The 9,701-nt window shown below is 38.7% G+C and overlaps 1 long non-coding RNA gene across 2 annotated transcripts in view; it reads right to left on the reverse strand.

Annotated features, from left to right (window-relative positions):
• Positions 1–3,507, reverse strand: part of LOC147051079 (uncharacterized) — a 33,744-nt gene extending 30,237 nt beyond the window's left edge. Inside the window, exon 1 of one of the 2 annotated variants that reach the window (XR_015067227.1) lies at positions 3,201–3,507. This is a non-coding gene — a long non-coding RNA (uncharacterized LOC147051079). The remainder of the gene's footprint in view (positions 1–3,200) is intronic. The other variant, XR_015067226.1, reaches the window with a different exon arrangement.
• Positions 3,508–9,701: the final 6,194 nt, after the last annotated feature.

The following is a 9,701-nucleotide window of genomic DNA, read 5'->3' on the forward strand; positions in this document are numbered from 1 at the left end:
TTTTGTTGGTCTACATTTAAGGGCAGTATCATATCCCAGGATATGATTTGGGGTATCATAAAATTCAGCTTTTCATTGGAGATAAAGATCATGAAGCAGCATGTTGGGAATGACGGTGAATTTACGACCACATTGAAGAGTATTTTAAAATATGCGACTTAAAGAAAAAATGGTTTAAAAAAGCATGCTTTGTCTTTGAGAGGACAAATGATTTTAGCAATTGTTTATTCTTTCAGACATTTCCATGATTGCACTGGAATTAAATAGTCAACCAGGACAGGATCTTCAGCTGCGTATCTTCCTGACAGTGAAATGGCAGACAGACAATTCGGGGGATGATTTATTTTGTCCCAGACATGGCTCTGAAATCTGGGAACACATCTGTTCTCTTTGCTGGTGCTGAGCGGCTGGATCTGGTTTTACTGCTCCACTGTCGAACAAGCAGAGGAGATCCACAAATGGAAATGTTGTCCAAACGAAAGGATGAAGTCTGCAGGCATTGAATGGACACTAACCTTGGCAGAAGATCACATGTTTTTTTGTCAAACCTTTTGTTGTCAAGAGGATCTATACGGCTGACGCCGTGATGTAAATAGACCGGCCGTTCGAGAAAATATATGATGACGCCCCCCCTCGCCCACCTTCCATGTGTACTGTACCAACAGTTGGATAGGTTTTGTTTTTTCATTCATGTCTCTTGCGCTCATCTTCTTTCTAGGCTCACGTGTCAGTCATCATATCCCTTTCTTGTATCAGTCTCTCCCAGTGGGATTTTGGACCCTAAAGTCCTTTCCCTGTGGCCTATATAACCTCTTAGGTCACATCCTCCCGTTGCTGACCTTCAGAGTCACTGCAGCCTTGGGAAAGCGTTGGCGGACTGATTTACTGGTAGATAGGACAGCGGAGCTCCAAAGAGGTCAGCAGGGGCTCACTTTGCTTCGCTATCCCACCAACGAGCTCTGTACTTTGGATTAGTCATGATTTAGTGAAAGGGTGTTCTGGATCTAAGGAGCAATGTTAGAGGACATTGTGGGAGGCATGTGAGGGGGGGGTAAAAATGTGTTTCTGTGCACCTATGTCACTGACATCATCAAAGATCATGTTCTTTATGTGTCTTTGAAATATTTAACCTGAAAAATGTATGGCTGCTTTCCACTTGAAGTTGTTACAAGGCAAGATGATGGGAGATTTGCAGTGTTGGGATTATAAATATTTTTTTTAATGAAACAACCTCAAGGGTCAAAGGTCGGCACCACTGGAGGTGGAAAATGTGGCCGAGTTTGAACTTGAACTAGTTGAACATTCTGTCTCCTGTTTTTGTTGGAATTCTCTGTTCTGGTCACCAGCTTTTCTCTACAAGGCTGGTTTTGGGGGGGAAAAAAACCCAAAAACCAGTGGGATTGGGAGACAGGATATCTTTTCCTTCCACTTGGGGTCACTTCAGCATTATGTTCTGTCGAAAGCTATTATGAGGCGAAGAAATAGAAGCCCATAAGTGATTAAAAAAATAAAAATAAATGCTCATTGGACAAACACAAAAAAATGGTCCAACATTAAATGTGTTCTAATGTATATAATTTCTCTCGGTCTTTCAATATATCATGCTAATATATCAAAGCATGATTGCACATATAGTATATGCAAGGATGGCTTCTCTGAAATATGAAATAAACAAAATGTGCAAAAGTTAAAAAAACATTGCAAATGCCCTCTAAATAATGAATAATGAAACTGAAGCAGTTTTAATGTATTACATTTTATCTCCAGTATAAGGTTTATGCATGAACTTTATCAGGGACCTTGTTTCTAGTTTCTATCGTGGTGGTCCTTTCTTTGTTACCCCTATTAATCACATGGCAGTCATTTATTGAGCGAAATATTTGTCCCATAACAAACACAACCCATTCCTGACATATTTGGAAACACTGTCAAGTCACCTAATGGCAGTCTGCACTAAACATACAGCTCTGTGAATGGAATGTTTTCAATTGTGTTCATGTTCTGGCCTTTGCGGTAACAAACATCATTAATATCATTCTACTAATGCTTTTCTTTTCCATTTAGGGGGAATGGTTTCATGAATGCACACTTGAAAAAGTCTGGGTAATGACTTTGGAAAAAGGCTATTTGTTTTCTTTATTTTCTAAAATATACTCGTTTAGCAGCACTGCTTCAAACAAGAACATTGGTTTCGATGCTTAACAAACTAATAATGGGACAAGAACACATTTATATTAATAAACATGCAACTGTGCGTATTATTCATTTGCGGAATGTCTGACCAAGTAACCGTCTCACATCCCAATAAGGAGAAAACACAAGGCGATTTCTTTTAAAATAACAAACAGAAATGTCAATAAAAGTCAAAAAACAACAAACCACAAAGTGAACGTCCAAGTTTAAAGTCCAGTAAATTTGGAAAATTTTTACAGTCACACAAAAAAACTATTTGGAAGCTTTTAAATAGAATTTGAAACACATGTACTCTGCCATCTGCTCCTGATAGAAGTAGATTAACCAGCTTTCTATTAATACTAGGGTTGAACTACAAACCACTAAACACTGCAATATAATTCCTTGCTTAAACCAGGTCCAGGCCTGCGACGTCAATGTGCAGTTCCATTCGACCAGTATGAAATGTATTACGTTACAAGAGAGCCATCACCACATAACGTTTATTACGTGTTTAAAAAAAAACAGACAATGTGCAATTAACTGATGAAGTCTTCTAATTTTATACACAATTGAAAGTCACATTGCATCCAGTGCTGTGATTATTATTATTTCATCTTTACACCCATCCATATTCTATCTAATTTTGCTTGGTGAGGGTCAGAGAAAGCAAGAGACAGGCTTAATCTGTAGTCTAAAACATGTTGAGACTGCCTAACATTCACATTCACACTGTCACAGTAAAACTGAAGCCATTCTACCTAGAGGCGAATTAAGCACGTCACAATCAATGTTTTTCTGTTACAACTGTAACATGATGCATTTTGAACATTTGGTGCAGTGGTTCTTAACCTTATTGGAGGTACCGAACCCCACCAGTTCCATGTGCGCATTCAGTGAATCCCTCTTTAGTGAAAATTCAAGACATCAATGTTTGTGACTGGTGCACAAAATGAGCCATGCATGAACATCACCTTGTTCAAAGAACATAACCAACACAATGCATGAACTCAAAACAAACTACGTACCTGCAAATCTGTGCGACTTCTGCTGTTGCTTTTGCGAGACAAGTTCAGATATGTGTCGTCATGAATTTACACAATAAATCAGGTGTGTTCTGACCTTCGCAGTGGAGGCTCTGCCGAAACCTTAGGGTTTAATTGAACCCAGGTTAAGAACCACTGATTTGGTGGTAGATTAAAAAAAGGGAATAAAAACAATGACTGGACACTGTGACAACAGCCTCAATGACCCAAAAGAGTCTGAAAGGAAAGGAAGGATTTAAATACAAACAAATGGACAAGAATATGACAAACACCTGAAAAAGGCACAGGTGGGACCTGATAGGAATGGGCGGGGTTGACAAGACTCAGTAGAAACAGCCCAACTAGACAGACAAGGAAACACAAGGAAGTCATGACAACTATAAACCTAATCAAAACCAAAATAATCCAAAACGTCAACCATGATGAAAGAATTTCATGGCTTCAAACAGTCGTACAAAAAAAATGTAATTTACATATGGATAGAAATTGAGCCAATCCAATATGTTATCTCACAAATCACCACAAAAGGAAAAATCCAAACATACTTTATATTGGTCAACAATATTTATAAATGATAAAATTTATAAATTTTTATAAAATGTATACTATATTCAATTTTATAAAATATTTATACATTTTTGGGGGGGGTAGGATTAGACTAACAAAACCCTCAAAATAAGGAGCACCTAATTTTTAAGAAAAAAAAATGCATTGTCTATATCGAGTGTCACAAGTCAACAGATGGTCCCTTCATCGAACGGGATGATGACTTTTTATATAAAGTAAAATACTTTATTTTATTAAGTATAAATAAATAAATACTTCTTTATTTGTAAGAAACTAAACTTTATTAACTGCGTTAAGCCTGAATGAATTGTCCCCTTGGCTCACATGAAGGGATCGCGCGCTGGATTAAAGGGCTCTACAGACCGGGTGTTAATGTTTAATGCATGCCACAGGGCTGACTACGCTTATTACAGATGGGCCAAAGCAACTGTTGTGTTTCAGAAGGAGTGCTGTTTGAATGGCTCTCATACCGTACGCATTGATGTAAACCTAGACGACTTGTACGCAGAGAGGTGTCTGATGCGGCTGACATGATGTCTTAGTGTGAAGAGCTTGCTGGTTTGCTTCGGTCATTGAGAAGATTTGCTGATATGTTTGATGTTAAAAGGTTTCTACCAACCTTTCCATTCTGACTATACTGTCAGATTTCCTCAGCTATTGTATTGTTTGTACAACAAAAGACATGAAACAGATGTAAATTGAACACTTAGTATTACAAATAAAGTCCACTCCACACTTTCATGTATCTCACGCAAATCTGCCGATACACACTCGAGTGACAGATGCTTGCATTTGCACACACACAGCGCAAACATTAGTGCAGGTGCAGCTCTGTTTGACTGATGAGTCTGTTTCCAAAGTGCAAGCTGCTCCGTGACAGCTGTCTCCACACTGACTCTTAAACACAAAACCCTACATCCCACTCTCGCTCCACTTTCTTCGTCCCCTCCCTCTCCCCCTGAATCCACTTGCTTGGACTCCTCTTCCCCCTCTCTGTGCGAGGCATGCCGAAGTCAATTTTTCATCTCCAGGAGAGAACTGCCAACTCTCAAGGTACGGTAACAAGAATAAAATTCTATGTCATCTAAAAGAACTTAACTCTCCTCTATATTCCACTCAGGAGCTGAGTGAAAAGCAATCTATAGTGGATTGGGGGGGTCACACACAGAGAAGGGGAAGCAGCTGCAGCCTTGGCAGTGCCAGGATTCCATCTCCACATATTGACCAGAAAGTTCAACAATTACCCGTTAGCCCGGTCTCGCAATATGATTAGCATGGACTCTGATGATAATGGATTTTACATGCAATTACGCCTAAGGGGGAATTAAATGTGTTTTGGGAATAATGCAGTAAGGGAATGAGACAACTGCCTGCTAAATGTCTGCTGTATTTGGCTGACGCACTGGAAATAAGACTTTAAATTCAGACAGGCTCTGGTAAATCTTGATTCGTCATATAAAGGCAATAATTCCATTTGCCATATGGAGTCTTTTAAGTTTTTGGGGCGAGTAACAGGTTGACAGGCATGTGTCATATTGATTCTGCTTATATTTATTTTATCCGTTATATAATGATACAGATCAGCGTGATACTTCAAAACTTTTATCATATTTTTATAATGTTTCATCTGTTGGTGACTCATCAAGTTGTCACGAATAAAAGAATGTGAAAAAAGTAGCAACAGTTATTGGAAACGGAGAAGAACACCATCCACTACATTCTTTGTGGGGAATACCCTCAACGAGCATGATTCTTTATAAGTTACGTTAACTTGATTTGCAGAATATCCCACAGCACCAAATGGTTGCGACCCGACAAGAAAAAGAGCAATCATTCTTGCAATGTGACACACTCTCAGGTCTTGACTGGAATCTGAGCAACACTTGCAAAGACATTTTGTTTTGTTTTTATTCTGATTTTTGAACACGTACGAATGAATTAATTTATTGCATTGTGACATCTAATTTCCAAAACAGTGATTTCAGATCTGACGATGATTGGACACTTTCTGACCAGTGTTGGGTGACCCAGACTTGGTGTAAACAGATGTTCTTGGCTCTAATGAGGACTTGCTGATCTCATCCAGATTGTGATTTTGACTGTCAGTTGAGATTTTCATACCCGACAGAAGTGAAATTACCGAAACGGCTTGAAATACGAGACGCGTTAATTTAAGGCCGGGTCAGTCATACTACAAGAGTTGTATTTAGATGTCGGCATCTGAATTGTGTTAACGCACTTGTGTTCGGTTGATTATATTTCAAATACATTATTTTTGTGCCAATCTCCATACAATATACAGACCTGGAATATGGTCAAATATATCTGAAATTATTTTTTTGCTTGTTAAATATTAGTGGCGATAATATAGAAAAAATGTTCGGTTTGACGTAAGACCGTGACACATAACTATAACTAATTTCCATGATCATAAAGTCTGATTATAGACGTACGGAATAGAATAATCTTTCCCGCCTTGCAATTTATTCACATTTCCAGAGTCCTGGGTCCAGATGTTTACACGACATTCATGCACACAATCGAAAAGTTTGCATATACATTTTTGTAAGATTTCATGGTGCTCTTTTACAATCGGCAATCATCGTTTCACAAGCTACGTTATTTCTCACATGATAGTGGATTAATGAAAAGGTAAATAAAACAAATATGTTCACTTCATTCTGAGACGTAATAACAGTGTCCGCAATGGCAAACAACACCTGAGTATAATTTATGAAATAAAACAAAAATCGTTCACCATACCAAAACTTTTGACCACATATTGCTCCATTTATTGTTTTGTTTTTTTTACTTGCACACATGCATTTTTTAAGGTTGTCTGACCAAAACACAAGACACGGCATGATTAACAACCAGCAGCACCCTTGACCCTCACACCACCTACAATGCATTCCTCATCTGCTGACAACTTTTGCTCCAATTTATGATGTCAGCTGGAGAGCCTCGTATCCTCCGAACACGTGACAAACATTTTCCGAAATGGATGAAACGCACATCTCTTTTAGTATTCACTTCCAATAACTTATACGTTTGACAATAACCAAGGGATCCAAATGAAGCTGTTCAACGTTAAAAAAGAAAAATCCTCCTGATCTCTCCACCTTCTGCGGAAGGAAGTGGAAAGAGGAGGATTTGGAGTATTTTAGAGGATTGCGTTTGATCACACTAAACCTTTACTCTGATCTCTCCTCACATTTTCCATCCATCGACGCCGAAGCGCTAGCAGACCATCACATCATTATCAGGCCTTTGATAGCTATACCTCTCCACTACAAGAAAGTGGGCAATGTGCCATGCGAGTGTGCCAAGATTTGCTCCAAGCTGGAATGTAACATCTACATAGAACGTATGGGCCCCTCAGTTCCCTCCTCCTCTGAACACTTGTCTTTTGTTCAGTGGACCATAAGATGCAAAGCCTTTTATCCCGCAGGCTTCATGGGTTGTAATTTTCTAAATTCAAAAATTGATTTACATGTGATGTGTTTAGGTTTTGCACTGTTGCATTTTCCTTTGATACCTAAATGCGATGCTTAATTAATAAAAAATTATCCATCCATCCTTTTTCTATAGGCTTGCCGCTTATCCTCACTGGAGCATGCCGGAGCATTTCCCAGCTGGCTTTGAGGAGGATGCAGGCTACAAACCACTCATGCCTTTATCGGAAGATATTTAATGTGAATTCAACTACTTTTCACATAAACTCTAAAATCATGATTTAATTCTATTTACGTTCATCTCCTATTCTATCTCGACCAGAATATATTGAACGTATCCATTCAGTTAGGCGAAAATCATACAAGACCAGTGATAATTCTCAATTAACAACATAAAGCCTCCATTAGGAAATAGCCTCATGTTACAAAATCAATAATGACGAGCCTGACAGTCCTCATGACTTTTTATCTGTCTATACAGTATGTCCCCCTTCATACTCTTCATGCCATTAGTGAATTTCAGCAGCTACTTCCCTGAATCATTTGGATGGCTGTAATTGGAGAGCAAGCGGGATTCACATTGCATAAAAAGCCAGATGATATTGCTCGGCTTGTTAATGTCATTTTCCCCTTTATGATAAGATCTGAGGGGGAACAACTCAGCCGTTTGTGTCGGTGGCAATACGACCCATCCTGTTTCTGTAAAATTGACCGGGCTTATAAATTCCTGAAAAGTGAATATACACAGACTTAATATTGGTGCTGAACCTCGATGTGACTTAAAACCTATTGATCTATGAGGCAGCCATTACACTACTGTTTATCGATTCAATGAGTATACTCACAAAATTTGAAAGAAACGTGCAGGCAAGTACATTGGAAAAACTTTGAGTATAATGTCATAAAATTCAATGTGACGTTTTCATCAGGGGAAAGTCGACTGGTGTCATAAATGTAATTTTTATGTTCAAATGACAGATCCTCTCAAGCTTTCACAAATAAATCAATTTAGACCAACACAGACAGGGGAGGTTGTTTGGTTGAGTCACGTTACTCTGAGCCAAAGGTTTAACATTAATGTTGTTGTAATTCTGACCCATGTCGCAACGTTGTCTAACCTTAGCAAATTGAAGACTTTATGGTTTTCTCAAGCTAACCATAACCCCTTTTTTCCGTGGTTGTTTTTTCTACCATTAACCCATATGTGAACTTTATTCCAAAGACGACTATTATTTAGGTTCTGCTGACACAAGTATTCAGTTTTAATGACCTTAATATACAGTTAGCGCCATCAATAATGCAGCATCCCAACATACATCATTATATTCCCTCCAGAATGTCGTCATGTTTTCTCTTAAAACATGAGGCAGAACTAGCATTTCACCAACAGCTGCTTTTTTTTGCGGTCATCGTGTTTTGGTAACTGACAAACGCACAACAGAAATTCCCACATTTGAACTTGAGTGCAATAAAACCATGTGGGCGGCCTATTGGTGCAGTGGTTAACATGTCTGCCTTGCAGTCAAGAGATTCTAGTTCCAACTCTCTTGTGTTGAGTATGTTTCCATGTCTTCTCCCAGAATTACAAAAAATCTACGTTGACATAATTGGCGACTCTAGTCCATATGTTCTGATGACTAGCATTTACCAGTAGATAACAATATCACATTACTCCATAATATTTTTTTGCTACAATTTATAAACTCATATTATTCTATGCACAACAAATGGCTAAACGGTTATTTCCTTTTATACACACACGCGCACAAAAACAACCAAACAAGATGGTTCCCATGAAAGGAAAGCCACGGCTTAAAAAAAGACTTAACCAAATTTGACAGTCAACAGGACCGTTAAAGCTGGCCTTGCTGTAACCAAACACAGTGGTAATTGTACATGTCAGGCTGAATTAGCATGAAAGTAAATAGCTTCATTTCTCCTTGTGTACATATATATACAGAAATGCATTTGAGGGAAAATGGGAGCCAACAAACAAAGGCTGACACATAACATTACAGATAGTTTTGTAATGAAGGTAACATGACCTATAAAAAAAGTAATTCATTTGTTCACAATGGAAGTATAGTCAGATTGAACCGTATTCTGTGGCTTGAATCTTAATTAAGGTTATGCACAAACATACTGCTCCTGACAGACTGACCGTTTTGTCCGCATTCTCCGTCTAAGCGGGATTGTATTGCAAATGAAAGAAGTGAGGCTCTAACTCGGGCTGGACTCATCCTCTACATTCCTGTAGAACTAGTGCGGTACAGCTGATTGACTGATTGGCTGGCTGACAGAGGGACTGTGGTAAATGAACTGGCTCACTTTGGGGAAAGGCCGGAAAGAGCTTGTCATGTCTCCTTTGCAGACATGAAAACACATAAGGGAGGAGAGATGAAGGGGTGGGGTGTGTAGAAGGAAAAGAAGAGATCCAAATCTTGCTTCATGCACTATGTAC

The sequence above is a fragment of the Syngnathus leptorhynchus genome, chromosome 9 (genome assembly GCF_054491065.1).
Source record: "Syngnathus leptorhynchus isolate UIUO chromosome 9, UIUO_Slep, whole genome shotgun sequence".
Lineage (NCBI taxonomy): Eukaryota > Metazoa > Chordata > Actinopteri > Syngnathiformes > Syngnathidae > Syngnathus > Syngnathus leptorhynchus.